Source organism: Arachis ipaensis, chromosome B10, assembly GCF_059453495.1.
Source record: "Arachis ipaensis isolate K30076 ecotype BB chromosome B10, ASM5945349v1, whole genome shotgun sequence".
Lineage (NCBI taxonomy): Eukaryota > Viridiplantae > Streptophyta > Magnoliopsida > Fabales > Fabaceae > Arachis > Arachis ipaensis.
In genome coordinates this window covers 51,985,800-52,005,871 of record NC_142435.1, presented here as the reverse complement: position 1 = coordinate 52,005,871, position 20,072 = coordinate 51,985,800, and the positions used below count along the sequence as shown (strand labels likewise).

The following is a 20,072-nucleotide window of genomic DNA, read 5'->3' as shown; positions in this document are numbered from 1 at the left end:
CCTAATAAACACCAAAATAAACTAAATTAAGCCTAGAATTCAATCAAACTAAGCTAGCCAAAGAGACAAAATTCAAAAAGCAAAAACTAAAAGAGAGAAGAGTTAGAAGGATATTACCATGCATGGTGGGGTGTCTCCCACCTAAAACCTTGGTTTAAAGTCCTCAAGTTGGACTTGTTGAGTGAAGCTTGTGTCAAGATGGCTTATGCTTCCACTCATCCTTGAGTTGCCACCCATGCTTTATCTTCCAAAATCCTCCGGGATCCCATACGAAGTACATCAAGCTCTCAAGCAACCTTAAGCAAACACTTGGGACCCTGAATTGTTGGTTGTAGAGGTGTATGCCCGGATCCCATACTTTGGTTTCTCTATCATCCTCTTGTTGATTCTTGCTCTTGCACATGGATGAACAAGCTCTCAAATCACCTTTGAAGCGCCGACTTGAATGTTGGAATCCTCCTAATTGAGCCTTGCACCACTTATACTTTGAATTTCTTTGGTAACAAACATCCAATCCTTCACCATTTAACACTCCAAGAAGCATCTTAAGTTTGTGATCCGTCTCCAAGATAGCAAATTGATGTGGGCCTATGAAGCTCATTGATGATATTGATACCCACTCAATCTGCTCTTGGATTGGAATCACCCTATTGGACTCTTGCATGAACGCCTCCACTTCTTGGTTGACTACCTCTTCCTCACCACTCATATCTCTCTCAAACTCAAAAGGGGAAGGGTCCTCAAGATCATTGAGGGGATTGACCAAGGTAGAAAAAATCATTGATAATGGAATTCGTTTCTTGATCAAACTCCCTCAATTCTCCATTTACCTCTTGTGGTTCAATTGTTTTACCTTCCTCCACTTGTGACTCAAGATTTAATTCCATTCCTTCTATTTGAGACTCCATGTTCTCCTCCTCACTACACTCCTTAGTTGATCCTTCACATTTTTCAAGGGAGATCTCTTGATTGCTTGAGCATAGCAAGGCTAAGCGGTTCACCGCTTCGGCTATGGTAGCCATGAAATTCCCTTGTTTCTTCCGAAATTCTCCTTGCTCTTGGAAGAATGCTTCAAGGTCTTGTTGTTCTTGGGGTAAGGGTTGGAGAACTTCATCTTTGGATGAGAAAGAAGGTTCAATGGTTGGGAGAAAGGTTGTATAGTTAGAAGGTATGTTATATGGGTGAGGGTATTGAGGTGGTGTGTAAGGAGGTGTGGTTCATATGGTTGGTGGCAAGGTGCATACACATTTGGATTCCATGGGGGTGGAGGGTGAAGTGCTTGAAGGTTTGGTGTTTGAGGGTTGTGTAGGGGGTACCGTTCATACCTTTGGGTTTGGTATGCACATAGGAGAGGGCTTAGCTCGTTGTAGCATGGGGAAGGTGGTTGCCATGAGTGTTGCTCATACACATACGGTTCCTCCCTCAATTGATTCTCCCATTCCATAATGCAATCCCAATTTAAATTCATCATACCTTACAATCCAATCACAACCAATATCCAAGCAACAAGGACGATAACTCATAAGGAAAGTAGAAAATAAAAGTAAAAGACATCAATAAACAAGAAAAACAAGAACCTAAATATTAACAAAAATAACCAAATAACTAAAAAGTAAGCTATTTACACTATGGACTTATTCACAACAACCAAAAATATAACACCGATTGCATCCCTGGCAACGGCGCCAAAAACTTGATAGAGAGGATTATGTCAATTCGAAATTTCTCAAAATAAGAATCACTTTGTTGGTAGCATAGTCCGAACCGACAATCGATCCTCCCAATCAAAGTTTAATTTCGAATAAAAATAACCGAAAGTAATGAAATCTCGGGTCGTCTCCCTCGGACAATGCAAACAAGATATAACACTTTAGGTTGTGAGGAAAGGGGTTTTGAAAATCAAAGAACGAAATATTAAAAGAACTCAAGAAATAAAAGAACTAAGAGTTGATCAAAATTGGGAATTAATGCAACTAAAAGGGATATAAGATCAAAACTTAGTGAAAATGCTAAAAATGCATAAAGAGTCTTGACTTGGGAATAAGGATCCAAGGAATCCTATCATCGCCATAACCACAACTATGGCAACTATGATGAGTCAACCTCGCCTAGTCAATCCCTAGCATCGAGGGATAAGTCAAGCAAGCATAATTGACTTTAATCCATAAGTCCTAGCTAAATTACCAAATTAATTGGTAAAAAGCTAGCGTCAATAGAAACAAGAGTCAACTAACTACCCAAGAGTTTTCACTAAATGTCAGACATCATGACTTTAGTATCCTTTGAACTCAAATTCCAAGTCAAGGTGTGAAAATCTACTCAAAATGATCAAGTGGCATTTTCACAAACACTTGGTGGGCATAAAAGTAAAACATGAGAAATTGTAAAGAAAAATGAAAACTATAACCAACTATTCACAATCAATAATACACAAGCAATCAAGCAAATATAAACCATAAAACACTAAATTCATCAATCAAAATTGCAAGAAACCAAAATTGCATATATTGACAAAGTAACTTGAAATAAAAGAAAGTGAGAGTAAATGTGATGTAATTAAAGAGAGATTAAAGAGTACTTACAAAAGAGTTTATCAACCCAAGATGAAAACAAGAAACAATAAAATGCTACAATGGAAACGGAAAATGAAATAAAACCCTAAGAGAGCATTCTAACTACACTACTCCTACTCCTAAATTATGTTCTGAAACTATCTAAGTCCTAATAAAACCTAATGAAAACCTAATGTCTTCATATGTGGTCATTTCCCCTTGATATAGCATTCCAATAGGCTTCAACAACTCCAAAAATTGGGCCAAGAAAGCCCTAAAATCGCGAGCCACATGACATTTTAATGAAGTCACGCGCTGGTACCTGTGCGTACGCACAGATGTGTGCGTACGCACACTTGCTGATTTTTCTCCTGTGCGTACACACAGAAGTTGTGCATGGGCACACTTGCTGATTTCCATTCTGTGCGTACGCATAGAGCTGTGCGTGGCACAGGTGCTGATTTTGACCCATGTGCGTAGGCACAGAAAGTGTGCATGGGCACACTCTGAAATGCTTTTCTCCTTTGTTTTCTTCATATTTTCTCCCAATTGTATGCTTCTCTTCCACTCTTATCAAGTCATTCCTACCTATTCTACCTGAAATCACTCATCAAAACCATCAAGGCATCAAATGGGATGAAAGTGGGATAAAATTGATTAAATTAAGCACAAAATAGCATGTTTTCACAATTAAGCTCAATTTAGAGAGAGAAAACACAAAAGTATGCTATTTGAATGAATAAATGTGGGTTTATACGATGAAATCCACTTAAATCAATCCAAAATTTATCGTCAAATATGGACTCATCACTTTTAAATGACATTCTTCAAATCATAGCAATTGTTGGTGGAATGCCCGTAAAGCTTGTGGTACTCGCAGTATTCTGTCCGACTTCCCGCCTTTTTATGTTTGATGGGGCGAGGATGAGGAAGTTTCACAGTGTGACATATCTCCCTGTTGACATCCACAAGAGAGACTCAGAGTGGAGTGTAATTATGATACCTTCAAAGTTTTTCTGAGTTGTATGGCTCCTTTTTCTTAGTTTCTTTCTCCTTCTCCCAAGTTGGGTAGGACAGGTTGGGCATCGAAGGAGGCTCTCTAAGTTGAGAATTTTCTTCCATGTTGATGTATTTTTTTGTCCACTCTTGTACTTTGTACAAGAAATTCGAGCGTCATTTGGATATAGATTGAGAGAACGGCCCTTCTTTAAGGCCATTAACTAATCCCATTATCTCTGCTTCAGTAGGCAAGTTTTCTATTTCTAAGCAGGCTTTGTTGAATCTTTTTATATAGTCTCGGAGTGTCTCTCCGACTTCTTGTTTAACCCCTAGCAAGCTTGGAGCATGCTTCACTTTGTCTTTCTGAATTAAAAATCTAGTAAGAAACTTCCTTGCTAGGTCATCAAAGCAAGTTACTAACCTGGGTGGTAGGTTATCAAACCACTTCATCGAGACTTTGGACAAAGTTGTCGGGAAGGCTTTGTAATGAGTCGAATCAGAGGCATCGGCTGGTACATCCAACTCTTGAAATTACTAAGGTGGTGTCTTGGATCGGTCGTTCCATCATAGAGATCCATGTCGGGAGTTTTGAAATTTCTCGGGACTCTAGCTCACATGATTTCTTCAACAATAGATCTTCTCCTCCTAAAGGGCTTTCCTACCGATCTGCTCAATTGCTCTGCCTTTGGAGGTCAGCCTCCAACCTTAAGAGCTTTTCTTCTAGCTCTTTTCATCGTCGTACCTCCCTTCGTAATTCCCGTTCCACTTCTCGTTGTCGTTCAGCTTCTAGTTCGAGTTGTTCTAGTCGCCCACGGTGGCTGTGAACTAACCCTAGTATTTTTGTTGGATGGGGTGTGATAAATCCATATTTCATGGTATTTATTTGCTTTAATTAGGTGGATTTTATCAAATTTTCCTATAATTATTCATTGAAATAGCATAGTTTTATGATTTCTTCCTAAATTGTGCTTGAAAGTAAAAACATGCTTTTTTTAGGCCTTAAAATTGCTAAATTTTATTCACTTTAATTCCATTTGATGTATTGATGTGTTTGTTAAGTGATTTCAGGTTTAGAAGGCAAAGATTGGATTGAAGGAATAAAGAAAAAGCATGCAAAAGTGGAGAAATTATGAAGAAATAAAGTTTTGGAAATCTACCATGCGAGGCATACGCGTGACTAGAGTTCGTCAAGCGACGCATACGTGTGACCCATGCGTACGTATGACAAGCAGCACGTGACCTCATTAAATGCAATACGCTATAGGCGAATTCTGGGCTTCCAAAACCCAATCCAATTTATTTCTGAAGCTATTTCAAGCATAATTCAAGAGGAAACAAGAAATTAGGTTTAGTTTAGTATCATGTTGTAGGTCATTTTCTAGAGAGAGAAGCCCCCCTTCTCTCTAGAAATTAGGATTATTAGTTTAATTTCTCTTCAATTTCTCTCTTTAATTCTTGTTTTAGTGTAGTTTTATTTATATTTCTATGCTCTATTGTCTTAATTCTCTTAGTTCTTCTTGTTAATTTCTCTTTTATGTCACTTTTTTTTCTTATGAATATTCTTGTTAATTTTAGTTTTCATTTAATGCAATTTGATGTTTCTTTGTTTATTGTTATTAAATTGAGTTGTTATTATTATTTTCTTTCATTTGGTAGCTTTAGATTTTATTTTTATTGAAATTTAATATGTTTTATTTTCATGCACATCAAGTGATTGATAAAATTCTTGGGTTAGTTTTAGTGTAGTTTTCCCCACTCTTGGTTTGGAATTGAGGACTTTGGTTACTGATGAGTGGATAATTTATACGCTTTTTGTCATTGTTTTTAGTATGTTTTTAGTAGAATCTAGTTACTTTTAGGGATGTTTTTATTAGTTTTTATGTTAAATTCACATTTCTGGACTTTACTATGATTTTGTGTGTTTTTCTGAGATTTCAGGTGTTTTCTGGCTGAAATTGAGGGACTTGAGCAAAAATCAGATTCAGAGGTTGAAGAAGGACTGCTGATGCTGTTGGATTCTGACCTTCCTGCACTCAAAGTGGATTTTCTGGAGCTACAGAAATCACAATGGCGCGCTTCCAATTGCGTTGGAAAGTAGACATCCAGAGCTTTCCAGCAATGTATAATAATCTATACTTTTAACGAGTTTAGACGACGTAAAAGGGCGTTGAACGCCAGTTCTACGCTGCTGTCTGGAGTTAAACGCCAGAAACAAGTCACAAACCAGAGTTGAACGCCAGAAATACGTTACAACCTGGCGTTCAACTCCAAAAAGAGCCTCTGCACATGTAACATTCAAGCTCAGCCCAAGCACACACCAAGTGGGCCCCGGAAGTGGATTTATGCATCAATTACTTACTTCTGTAAACCCTAGTAGCTAGTTTATTATAAATAGGACTTTTTACTATTGTATTAGACATCTTTGGAATCATCTTTGGACGCCTAGTTCTTAGATCATGGGGGCTGGCCATTCGGCCATGCCTGGACCTTTCACTTATGTATTTTTAACGGTAGAGTTTCTGCACTCCATAGATTAAGGTGTGGAGCTCTGCTGTTCCTCAAAGATTAATGCAAAGTACTACTGTTTTTCTATTCAAATCAACTTATTCCGCTTCTAAGATATTCATTCGCACTTCAACCTGAATGTGATGAACGTGACAATCATCATCATTCCCTATGAACGCGTGCCTGAAAACCACTTCCGTTCTACTTTAGATTGAATGAGTATCTCTTGGATCTCTTAATCAGAATCTTCGTGGTATAAGCTAGATTGATGGCGGCATTCATGAGAGTCCGGAAAGTCTAAACCTTGTCTGTGGTATTCCGAGTAGGACTCTGGGATTGAATGACTGTGACGGACTTCAAAGTCGCGAGTGCTGGGCGTAGTGACAGACGCAAAAGGAGGGTGAATCCTATTCCAGTATGATCGAGAACCTCAGATGATTAGCTGTGCTGTGACAGAGCATTTGGACCATTTTCACAAGAGGATGGGATGCAGCCATTGACAAGGGTGATGCCTCCAGACGATTAGCCATGCAGTGACAGCGCATCAGACCATTTTCCAGAGAGGATTAAAAGTAGCCATTGACAACGGTGATGTCCTTACATAAAGCCAGCCATGGAAAGGAGTAAGACTGATTGGATGAAGACAGCGGGAAAGCCGAGATTCAGAGGAACGAAAGCATCTCTATACGCTTATCTGAAACTCTCACCAAGGATTTACGTAAGTATCTCTATCCCTATTTTATGTTTACTTATTATTTAATTTCGAAAACTCCATAACCTTTTGATATCCGCCTGACTGAGATTTACAAGATGACCATAGCTTGCTTCATACCAACAATCTCCGTGGGATCGACCCTTACTCGCGTAAGGTTTATTACTTGGACGACCCAGTGCACTTGCTGGTTAGTTGTGCGAAGTTGTGATAAAGAGTTGAGATTACAATTGAGCATACCATGTTGATGGCGCCATTGATGATCACAATTTCGTGCACCAAGTTTTTGGCGCCGTTGCCGGGGATTGTTCGAGTTTGGACAACTGACGGTTCATCTTGTTGCTCAGATTAGGTAATTTTCTTTTTGTTTTATTTTCAAAAATTTTTTTAAAAATCTTTCAAAAATTTCTCCTTTGTTTTCGAAAAAAATTCTAAAATAAAAATGTTTTCAAAAATATATTTTTCTTCAGAATTTTTATGAATGAATTCTAGAGTTTCATGAAGCATGTTGAAGCATGGCTGGCTATAAAACCATGTCTAAATTCTTTTGGACAGAGGTTTTGGATTAAAATTGAATGAATTACTCCCATATTCATGCTAAAGCTTGACTGGCTATTAAGCCATGTCTAACCCTCAGATTGGAGCTTTAGATTAAGATTGTAAGATTCCTGGAATTCATATTAAAAATTTTGGAATCCTTATTTTTCTTTTTCAAATGATTTTTGAAAAATATAAAATAAAAATACAAAAAAATCATAAAATCATAAAATTTCAAAAATATTTCATGTTTCTTGTTTGAGTCTTGAGTCAGATTTAAAGTTTGGTGTCAATTGCATGTTCATCTTGCATTTTTCGAAAAATTCATGCATTCATGGTGTTCTTCATGATCTTCAAGTTGTTCTTGGTAAGTCTTCTTGTTTGATCTTGATGTTTTCTTGTTTTGTGTCTTTTCTTGTTTTTCATATGCATTCTTGCATCCATAGAGTCTAAACATGAAAGATTTCTAAGTTTGGTGTCTTGCATGTTTTATTTGCATTAAAAATTTTTCAAAAATAAGTTCTTGATGTTCATCTTGATCTTCAAAGTGTTCTTGGTGCTCATCTTGACATTCATAGCATTCTTGCATGCATTCATTGTTTTGATCTAAAAATTCCATGCATTGAGCATTTTTAGTGTTTTTCTCTCTCATCATAAAAAATTCAAAAAAAATCAAAAAAAAAAAAATCTTTCCCTTTTTCTCTCTTAAAATTTCGAAAATTAGATTTGACTTTTTCAAAAATTTTTAAAATCTATTTGTTTTTATGAATCAAATCAAATTTTCAATTTAAAAATCTTATCTTTTTCAAAATCTTTTTCAAAAATCAAATCTTTTTCATTTTTCTTAGTTATTTTCGAAAATTTTAAAAATATTTTCCAAAAATCTTTTTCTTAATTTTATCTCTACCTCCTAATTTTTGAAAATAACATCATCAATTAATGTTTTGATTCAAAAATTTCAAGTTTGTTACTTGCTTGTTAAGAAAGATTCAAACTTTGAGTTCTAGAATCACATCTTGTGATTTCTTGTGAATCAATTCATTAATTGTGATTTTAAAAATCAAATCTTTTTCAAAAACTAATTTAAATCATATCTTTTCAAAAATATCTTCTTATCTTATCTTTTTCAAAAATTTGATTTCAAAATATCTTTTCTAACTTCCTAACTTCTTATCTTTTCAAAAATTTGTTTCAACTAACTAATTAACTTTTTGTTTGTTTCTTATCTTTTTCAAAACTACTTAACTAACTCTCTCTCTCTCTCTAATTTTCGAAAATATCTTCCCTCTTTTTCAAAAATTCTTTTTAATTAACTAATTATTTTAATTTTTGATTTTAATTTTTGAAAACTAACCTTTTTTCAAAAACTATTTTCGAAAATCACTAACCTTTTTTCAAAAATAATTTTTGAAAATCCTTCTCCCTCATCTCCTTCTAATTATTTATTCATCTACTAACACTTCTCTTCATCTCACATCATTGCTCCTATCCTTACCCTTGTGTTTGGATTCTTCATTCTTCTTCTACTAACAATAAGGAACCTCTTTACTGTGACATAGAGGATTCCTCTTCTGTTCTTGTTCTCTTCTCTTTCTTATGAGCAGGAACAAGGAAAAAGGCATTCTTGTTGAAGCTGATCCAGAACCTGAAAGGACTCTGAAGAGGAAACTAAGAGAAGGTAAATTACAACAATCCAGAGACAACCTTATTGAAAATTTCAAACAAGTAAAGGAGATGGCAGCCGAACCCAACAACAATAATGCAAGGAGAATGCTTGGTGACTTTACTGCACCTAATTACAATTAACATGGAAGAAGCATCTCCATTCCTGCCATTGGAGCAAACAACTTTGAGCTGAAACCTCAGCTAGTTTCTCTGATGCAGCAGAACTGCAAGTTTCATGGACTTCCATCTGAAGATCCTTTTCAGTTCTTAACTGAATTCTTGCAGATATGTGATACTGTTAAGACTAATGGAATAGATCCTGAAGTCTACAGGCTCATGCTTTTCCCTTTTACTGTAAGAGACAGAGCTAGAGTGTGGTTGGACTCTCAACCCAGAAATAGCCTGAACTCTTGGGACAAGCTGGTCACGGCTTTCTTAGCCAAGTTCTTTCCTCCTCAAAAGCTGAGCAAGCTTAGAGTGGATGTTCAAACCTTCAGACAGAAAGAAGGTGAATCCCTCTATGAAGCTTGGGAAAGATACAAGCAACTGACCAAAAAGTGTCCTTCTGACATGCTTTCAGAATGGACTATCCTGGATATATTCTATGATGGTCTATCTGAATTGGCTAAGATGTCATTGGATACTTCTGCAGGTGGATCCATTCACCTAAAGAAAACACCTGCAGAAGCTCAAAAACTCATTGACATGGTTGCTAATAACCAGTTCATGTACACTTCTGAGAGGAATCCTGTGAGTAATGGGATGCCTATGAAGAAGGGAGTTCTTGAAATTGATACTCTGAATGCCATATTGGCTCAGAATAAAATATTGACTCAGCAAGTCAATATGATTTCTCAAAGTCTGAATGGAATGCAAGCTGCATCCAACAGTACTCAAGAGGCATCTTCTGAAGAAGAAGCTTATGATCCTGAAAACCCTGCAATAGCAGAGGTAAATTATATGGGTGAACCTTATGGAAATACCTATAACCCATCATGGAGAAATCATCCAAATTTCTCATGGAAGGATCAAAAGCCTCAACAAGGCTTTAATAATGGTGGAAGAAATAGGTTTAACAATAGTAAACCTTTTCCATCATCCACTCAGCAACAGACAGAGAACTCTGAACAAAATACCTCTAATTTAGCAAACTTAGTCTCTGATCTATCTAAGGCCACTGTGAGTTTCATGAATGAAACAAGGTCATCCATTAGAAATTTGGAGCCACAAGTGGGCCAGCTGAGTAAAAGGATCACTGAAATCCCTCCTAGTACTCTCCCAAGCAATACAGAAGAAAATCCAAAAAGAGAGTGCAAGGCCATTGAATTAATCACCATGGCCGAACCTGTGAAGGAAGGAGAGGATGTGAATCCCAAGGAGGAAGACCTCCTGGGACGTTTAGTGATCAATAAGGAGCTTCTCTTTGAGGAACCAAAGGAATCTGAGACTCATCTAGAGACCATAGAGAATCCATTAAACCTCCTTATGCCATTCATGAGCTCTGATGAGTATTCCTCTTCTGAAGAGAATGAGGATGTTACTGAAGAGCAAGCTGCCAAGTTTCTTGGTGCAATCATGAAGCTGAATGCCAAATTATTTGGTATTGAGACTTGGGAAGATGAACCTCCCTTGTTCACCAATGAACTAAGTGATCTGGATCAACTGAGATTGCCTCAGAAGAAACAGGATCCTAGAAAGTTCTTAATACCTTGTACCATAGGCACCATGACCTTTGAGAATGCTCTGTGTGACCTTGGTTCAGGGATAAACCCCATGCCCCTCTCTGTAATAGAGAAACTGGGAATCTATGGGGTGCAAGCCACTAAAATCTCATTAGAGATGGCAGACAATTCAAGAAAACAGGCTTATGGACAAGTAGAGGACGTGTTAGTAAAGGTTGAAGGCCTTTACATCCATGCTGATTTCATAGTCCTAGATACTGGGAAGGATGAGGATGAATTCATCATCCTTGGAAGACCTTTCCTAGCCACAGCAAGAGCTGTGATTGATGTGGACAGAGAAGAATTGATCCTTCAATTAAACGAGGACAAGCTTGTATTTAAAACTCAAGGATCTCTCTCTGTACCAATGGAGAGGAAGCATAGCAAGCTTCTCTCATTGCAGAGTTAACCAGAGCCCCCACAGTCAAATTCTAAGTTTGGTGTTGGGAGGCCACAACCAAACTCTAAGTTTGGTGTTGAACTCCCATATCCAAACTCTAAGTTTGGTGTTGGAGAGTCTCAACAATGCTCTGAACATCTCTTAGGCTCCATGAGAGCCCACTGTCAAGCTATTGACATTAAAGAAGCGCTTGTTGGGAGGCAACCTAATTTTTATCTAACAATATTTTTCTTAGTTATATGTCTTTATAGGTTCATGATCATGTGGAGTCACAAAATAAATATAAAAATTGAAAATGGAATCAAAAACAGTAGAAGAAAAATCACACCCTGGAGGAAGACCTTACTGGCGTTTAAACGCCAGTAAGAAGCATCTGGCTGGCGTTCAACGCCAGAACAGAGCATGGTTCTGGTGCTGAACGCCCAAAATGGGCAGCATCTGGGCGTTTGAACGCCAGAATTGCACCCTGGAGAAGAGCTGGCGCTGAACGCCCAGAACAAGCATGGTTCTAGCGTTCAACGCCAGAAATGGGCAACAAATGGGCGTTCAACGCCCAGAACAAGCAACAATCTGGCGCTGAACGTCCAGAGTTGTGTGCAAGGGCATTTTGCATGCCTAATTGGGTGCAAGGTTGTAAATCCTTGAACACCTCAGGATCTGTGGACCCCACAGGATCACCTCAGGATCTGTAGACCCCACAGGATCCCCACCTACCTCCACTCACTTCTTCTCACCCCTCTTTCACACAATCCCATAAACACTCTTCCCCAAAACTCTTCGCCAATCACCTCAATCTCTCTTCCCTATCACCACTTCACCACTCACATCCACCCACTCTTCCCCATACACCTACCTTCAAAATTCAAAATCAATTTCCCACCCAAACCCACCCTATATGGCCGAAACCTTACCCCCCTCCCTTCCCTATATATAGCCCTCCATTCTTCTTCAAATTCACACAACAAAACCCTCTCTTCCCCTTCTTGACCGAAACACATCTCCCTCTCCTCCATTTCTTCTTCTTCTTCATCTATTCTTTCTTTTCTTGCTCGAGGGCGAGCAAAATTCTAAGTTTGGTGTGGTAAAAGCATAAGCTTTTTGTTTTTCCATTACCGTTGATGGCACCTAAGACCGGAGAATCCTCTAGAAAAGGGAAAGGGAAGACAAAAGTTTCCACCTCCGAGTCATGGGAGATGGAAAGATTCATCTCCAAAGCTCATCAAGACCACTTCTATGATGTTGTGGCCAAGAAGAAGGTGATTCCTGAGGTCCCTTTCAAGCTTAAGAAGAATGAGTATCCGGAGATTCGACATGAAATCCAAAGAAGAGGTTGGGAAGTTCTAACGAAACCCATCCAATAAGTCGGCATCCTAATGGTTCAAGAGTTCTATGCCAATGCATGGATCACTAGGAACCATGATCAAAGTAAGAACCCGGACCCAAAGAATTATCTCACCATGGTTCGGGGGAAATACTTAGATTTTAGTCCGGAAAATATAAGGTTGGCGTTTAACTTGCCTATGATGCAAGGAGATGCACGCCCCTTCACTATAAGGGTCAACTTTAATCAAAGGTTGGACCAAGTCCTCATGGACATACGTGTGGAAGGAGCTCAATGGAAGATTGACTCCAAAGGAAAGCCGGTTCAACTAAGAAGACTGGACCTCAAGCCTGTGGCTAGAGGATGGTTGGAGTTCATCCAACGCTCCATCATCCCCACTAGCAACCGATCTGAAGTTACTGTGGATCGGGCCATTATGATTCATAGCATCATGATTGGAGAGGAAGTAGAAGTTCATGAAGTCATCTCCCTTGAACTCTACAAAATAGCCGAAAAGTCATCCCCCATGGCAAGGCTAGCTTTTCCTCATCTTATTTGCCATCTATGTTACTCAGCTGGAGCTTTTATAGAAGGAGACATTCCCATTGAGGAAGAGAAGCCCATCACTAAGAAAAGGATAGAGCAAGCAAGAGAGCCCATTCATGGAGCTCAAGAGGCGCATGAATCTCATCACCATGAGATTCCGGAGATGCCTCAAATGCATTTTCCTCCACAAAACTATTGGGAGCAAATCAACACCTCCCTAGGAGAATTAAGTTCCAACATGGGACAACTAAGGGTGGAACATCAAGAGCACTCCATCATCCTTCATGAAATTAGAGAAGATCAAAAAGCAATGAGGGAGGAGCAACAAAGACAAGGAAGAGACATAGAAGAGCTCAAGGACATCATTGGTCCCTCAAGAAGGAAACGCCACCATCACTAAGGTAGACTCATTCCTTGTTCTTATATTCTCTGTTTTTCGTTTTCTATGATAAGTGCTTATCTAAGTTTGTGTCTTATTACATGATCATTATTATTTAGTAACTATGCCTTAAAGTAGTGAATATGAATCCATCACCTCACTTAAATGAAAACTATTTTAATTTAAAAGAACAAGAAGTACATGAGTTTCGAATTTATCCTTGAACTTAGTTCAATTATATTGATGTGGTGACAATGCTTCTTGTTTTCTGAATGAATGCTTGAACAGCGCATATGTCTTTTGAAGTTGTTGTTTAAGAATGTTAAATATGTTGGCTCTTGAAAGAATGATGACAAGGAGACATGTTATTTGATAATCTGAAAAATCATAAAAATGATTCTTGAAGCAAGAAAAAGCAGCAAAGAACAAAGCTTATAGAAAAAAAAAGATAAAAAAATAGCGAAAAAAATAGAAAGAAAAAGAAAAAGCAAGCAGAAAAAGCCAAAAGCTCTTAAAACCAAAAGGCAAGAGCAAAAAGCCAGTAACCCTTAAACCCAAAAGTAGACATCCAGGGCTTTCCAGCAATGTATAATAGTCTATACTTTGAACGAGTTTAGACGACGTAAAAGGGCGTTGAACGCCAGTTCTACGCTGTTGTCTGGAGTTAAACGCCAGAAACAAGTCACAAACCAGAGTTGAACGCCAGAAATACATTACAACCTGGCGTTCAACTCCAGAAAGAGCCTCTGCACGTGTAACATTCAAGCTCAGCCCAAGCACACACCAAGTGGGCCCCGAAAGTGGATTTATGCATCAATTACTTACTTCTGTAAACCCTAGTAGCTAGTTTATTATAAATAGGACTTTTTACTATTGTATTAGACATCTTTGGAATCATCTTTGGACGCCTAGTTCTTAGATCATGGGGGCTGGCCATTCGGCCATGCCTGGACCTTTCACTTATGTATTTTTAACGGTAGAGTTTCTGCACTCCATAGATTAAAGTGTGGAGCTCTGCTGTTCCTCAAAGATTAATGCAAAGTACTACTGTTTTTCTATTCAAATCAACTTATTCCGCTTCTAAGATATTCATTCGCACTTCAACCTGAATGTGATGAACGTGACAATCATCATCATTCCCTATGAACGCGTGCCTGACAACCACTTCCGTTCTACTTTAGATTGAATGAGTATCTCTTGGATCTCTTAATCAGAATCTTCATGGTATAAGCTAGATTGATGACGGCATTCATGAGAGTCCAGAAAGTCTAAACCTTGTCTGTGATATTCCGAGTAGGACTCTGGGATTGAATGACTGTGACGGACTTCAAACTCGCGAGTGCTGGGGTAGTGACAGACGCAAAAGGAGGGTGAATCCTATTCCAGTATGATCGAGAACCTCAGATGATTAGCCGTGCTGTGACAGAGCATTTGGACCATTTTCACAAGAGGATGGGATGCAGCCATTGACAAGGGTGATGCCTCCAAACGATTAGCCATGCAGTGACAGTGCATCGGACCATTTTCCAGAGAGGATTAAAAGTAGCCATTGACAACGGTGATATCCTTACATAAAGCTAGCCATGGAAAGGAGTAAGACTGATTGGATAAAGACAGCGGGAAAGCAGAGATTCAGAGGAACGAAAGCATCTCTATACGCTTATCTGAAACTCTCACCAAGGATTTACATAAGTATCTCCATCCCTATTTTATGTTTACTTTTTATTTAACTTCGAAAACTCCATAACCTTTTGATATCCGCCTGAATGAGATTTACAAGATGACCATAGCTTGCTTCATACCAACAATCTCCGTGGGATCGACCCTTACTCGCGTAAGGTTTATTACTTGGACGACCCAGTGCACTTGCTGGTTAGTTGTGCGAAGTTGTGATAAAGAGTTGAGATTACAATTGAGCGTACCATGTTGATGGCGCCATTGATGATCACAATTTCGTGTACTGGTTTCCTTGAGTCATTGATATCCATTTTTGATTGATATATTAAGGTAGTTAGTTGATTTAGTTTCCATTAACACTAGCCTTTCACTAAGTTAATTAGTGAGTTGGCTAGGACTTATAGATTGGGATCAATTATGCCTATTTGACTTATCCTCGATGTTAGGGTTGACTAAGTAGGATTAACTCTTCATAATCATCATATTTTTTTGGTCAATGGCTAGGATAGATAACCTTAACTCTCACTCCTTACCAAGTGGTTTCTAGCATTTGAATTTTTCTTTCTCTTAATTAATTGCCTTAAGTTTAATTGCTTTTGATATTTAGTTACTGCATGCTTCTTTAATTCCTTGCTATTTATATTTCTTGCCTCTTACCATCAAACCCCCAATCCTTCATAGCCAATAAATGAGCACTTTATTGCAATTCCTAGGGAGAACGATCTGGGAGTTTAAATACTCTCGGTTATTTTGTGTTGATTGTGATAAATACTTTAATTAAACTTTGATATTTGTGATTTAATTGCCGGTTTGGACTACGCTATCAATGAAGTGATTCTTATTTTGAGAAATTCTAAACCAGCACAAATCCCATTCGTCAAGTTTTTGGCGCCGTTGCCAGAGAGTTACAATGGTGTTATATTATTGGCTAATGTAAATATGTTAATATGTAAATAACTTGCTTTTTGGTTATCTTTTATTTTTGTTAAAGGTTAGGCTTAGGATTCCGGAGGACATTGAAAATTCAAGCACTGGTGGGAAATTCAAGCACAAGCTACCAAAGCAAGGGATCTCCCAATTGTCTAACTTAAAGACAATAAATAAAAGTGCTAGGTGGGAGACACTCCTCCATGGTAACACTTTTCTAACCCGTTCTTTGTATATAGTTTTAATTCATTACATTTTGTTTCTTTTAGCTAGCTTAGGATTAGTTTAATTTTGAGCTTCGTTAGATTAATTTTAGTTGGATCATGTGGTTTTGAAATGTTGGATGTTTTGGGTTGAAAACCTTTGTTTGAGCTCAATTTTGGTACCATAGAATTTGAAAAAAAAATTTGAGAAATAAATCGTTGTGCGTACGCACACTCCTGTGTGTACGCACACTTTCCCCAGTTTTTGTCATCTATTTGTACGCACCTAGCTGTGCGTACGCACACTCATTTGCATCCCTTCTGTTGGGAGCGCTCGCACACCCTTGTGTGTGCGCATCCCATCCTTTCTCCATCCTTGTGCGTACGCACGCATCTGTGCGCACGCACACATGATCCGTTCTCAGTAAAAAAAAATGCCTTTTATGCGTACGCACAAGCTTTTGCATAGGCACACTTTCATACCACCTCTCTTCCCAGAGTGTTCGCACACATAAGTGCGTACACACATTTTTTTTGAACTTGCCCGCCATGCGTATGTGTCGCCTTCCATTTTCACCCTGTCACGTGTACGCCTGCCAGACGCGTACGCGTTGATCCCCATTTTTGCAAGTCACACGCGTATGCGTGATACTCCGCGTACGCGTGACCCCACCCCTATTTCACATACTTCTTTTCTTTTCTTCTCTCTATTTCTTTTCTTCTTTATTCCTCTCTTCTCTTCCTTCCCTCCTCCAACCACCATCCACCACTATCATTCACCACCAAGCATCATCTTCTTTAATTAGTTTGTTAGTTAGTTAGTTAGTTAGTTTAATTTTCTGTTTTGGTGCTAAGTTTTGGATTATTGCTTTGATTTGCTGATTCTATTGAGATATTACTGTTGATTACTGATTGGATGCTATTTTAGCATCATTGTTATAAAATACATTGTAGAAAAGAATGTTCAACTTTGAGAAAATTCAATTGGCAAGAGAAAATACATGAGAAGAAAAGGAGTAAACAAGATCCTACTACTTCAGAAGAAACAAATGGTCTGATTAAATACTTAATGGCAGAATCTACCAAAAAGTCTTGTAGAAAGACTTCGTTTGATGGATTTTCTGGCATAGAAAATATAATCACACAACCAATCACTTCTATAAAAGGACATTCAAGTCATTACCAGAAGAGACACAAGTCCTAAGGTAATCAAAAACAAAAAGACAAGAGTTCTAATCGACCTCCAAGATTACTATACATTACTACAATGAAGCTGGACCGCAGTGCAAAAATATAGAAAGATTACCAAAAGTCTACAAGCACTCTAAATCAACGTGTCCACATTATCATAAAAGAACTTGCAGAAGATAGAACAATTAAAGTCTCCTCGGGAAAGAGTGAAGTCGACTTGTTATCCGACTTGACAAAAGTGTTCCAAACAATAAGGCACACAAGATGAGGCTAAATTCCACAAAGTACACCCTCGCATAGAAGCAGGAAAATTCCTGGGGTTTATGCTTGCCCAAAGGTGGCATTGAGGCTAACCCGGCCTGCTCAGAAGCAGGTTGAACAATTAAATGGTAGACTTGCATCGCTAGCTTCCTTCTACTACAAAAAAGGCACGACTTCACGTGGACCCAGGAATGTGAACAAGTCTTCTGAAGTTTGTAAAATTCTTCTCTCAGCCTCCAATTCTTAACCGACTCTATATTTAGCTGTGAAAGCAGTAGCCTTTGCACTATTCAAAGAAGATAAAGTCGGGCAAAAGCTCGCCTACTTCACCAATAAGGCACTACAAGGAGATGAGCTCAATTATTAGAAAATTAAGCAAGTCAAATATGCTTTGGTCCTAGCATCCTGGAGATTGTAACCCCCACTTTCAAGCTCACACCATCAAAGCCAAAACTAATCAACACATGAAGCATATCCTCCAAAAAATGGATATTGTAGGGCAAATGTTACAGTGGGGCATGGAGCTGTCCGAGTTTGATTTGAAATACGAAGCTCAAATGGTCATTAAGTCGCAATACTTGGCTGACTTCCTTGTGAATATATTAAGGAGAAAAAAGGGAGCTCCACCATTGGGAAATGGATCATCAAATAAAATTGGTAGTGGGGCAGGGATCATCCTCGAGAATGAAAAAGGAACTCGGATAGAACTCTCATTAAAGTTTGACTTTCCAGCCTCCAACTATCATATTGAATATGAAGCCGTGCTTGTCGGCCTTCAAATGGCCAAAGTACTTAGCGCCTTGATGGGCGCAATGTTTAAGCGACCCACAAGTAATAACTTCACAAATCAACGGTGATTACCAACCTAAAATCCTAATATGAAGAGGTATTTGGGAAAAACTAGCCAAGTTTCAAGAAATAAAGGTCAAGCATATAACTCGAGAGAAGAATGGCCTCTCCAAGCTATCCAGTACAAAGCCTAGGACAATAATAAAATCCTGATTCCAAAAATACTACAGACACTATTCATACCCTAGGTCGACCTATCAGACCTGGGATGTTTAGCGACAAGGCGATCGACCTCTTCAGGTCAGACTATCCGACCTCTTCTCAAAGAGCTCAGCCAAATCACCAAGAAAGCCCAAAAAGGGTCCAAATGGAGGAACACGACCCAAATCCAAAGGCAACCCAAGCCTATAGAGATAAGGGCGGTTCTCTTAAAGATAAGATGACCTCACTCAAAGATAAGATAAGATAAGATAAGATAACTAACTTATCTTATCTAAAGAAGGTCACTCTACACCATTATAAATGCACTGGAGCACCCAGGTATCACTTATACTCTGATTCTACTAAAAACCTGCTTAATACCCTTGCTAACTTAAGCATCGAAATTCCTTGCAGGTACCACCACCCTCCGGTGACAAAGGATCAGCAGCATTACCAGTCCAACAAGTCGGACGCGACTGCTCCGGCCAACACCCACACGCCGGACACGTCATCGCCGATCAGTATAGAAGATCTTATCCGAGATCGACCTACAGTTTCAGGTAACCCGCAAAACATTGGCGCCGTTGTCAGGGAATCTGGAAGTCATCCCACCACCATGGCAGACGACCATGACAACGACCACGATTCGGATCTAGAAGATAGAACGCCGCACAAGAACGCGGATACTACACAAAAAGATACTCCTCAACCTAACAAAAATAGTGATTCACCAAATGTGGGAGCCGTGGAGGCACTTCAAGATCGCTTAAAGCAACTCGAAAAAGAGGTGGAACATCAACGAGAAGCTGAGAGAGACCTACGAAGGGAAGTTAGGCGATGCCACGAGTTAGAGGACAAGCTCCTAAAACTCGAAGCAGATCTCAAGACCAAGACTACTCGATCCGGTCACGAAGATGACTACCGTAAAGACCAAGACCCATTCACCAAAGAGATCATGAGGGCCAAAATCCCAAAAGACTTCAAACTTCCCGACATGACTTTGTATGATGGCACAGCAGATCCCGGCCATCATCTCAGTAATTTCAAAAGTAGAATGTACCTCACCGACACCTCCGATGCAGTTCGCTGCAAAGCCTTCCCGACTACTTTAACAAAGACAGCAATTAGATGGTTCAAAAATCTACCTCCTAGGTCCATCTCAAGCTTCGACGACTTAGCCAAGAAGTTTCTGGCCAGATTCTCCATCCAAAAAGACAAAGCTAAGCACGCCCCAAGTCTATTAGGAATCAAGCAAGGAGATCGAGAAAGTCTTCGCAACTTGACAAACCCCAATTTGAGGGTCTATCTTGTGTTGATTTCAGGGGTTTTATCAATGATTCCACACACTTTCTATATGAAAATACAAGATTTTGCATTCCTTCCCTAGTTTTGCCTCATGAATGAAAACATGCTTATTTTGCACTAAAATAGATACATTTCTAATCTTCTCTTAATGCCATTCGATGCCGTGACTTGTGTGTTAAGT

General features: G+C 38.9%; 1 non-coding gene across 1 annotated transcript; it reads right to left on the bottom strand.

The window, feature by feature from the left end:
• Positions 1–9,438: 9,438 nt before the first annotated feature.
• LOC148580029 (small nucleolar RNA R71) lies at positions 9,439–9,546 on the bottom strand. Its single transcript, XR_015896800.1, has one exon. It is a non-coding gene; the product is annotated as a small nucleolar RNA R71 (small nucleolar RNA).
• Between the last annotated feature and the right edge of the window lie 10,526 nt (positions 9,547–20,072).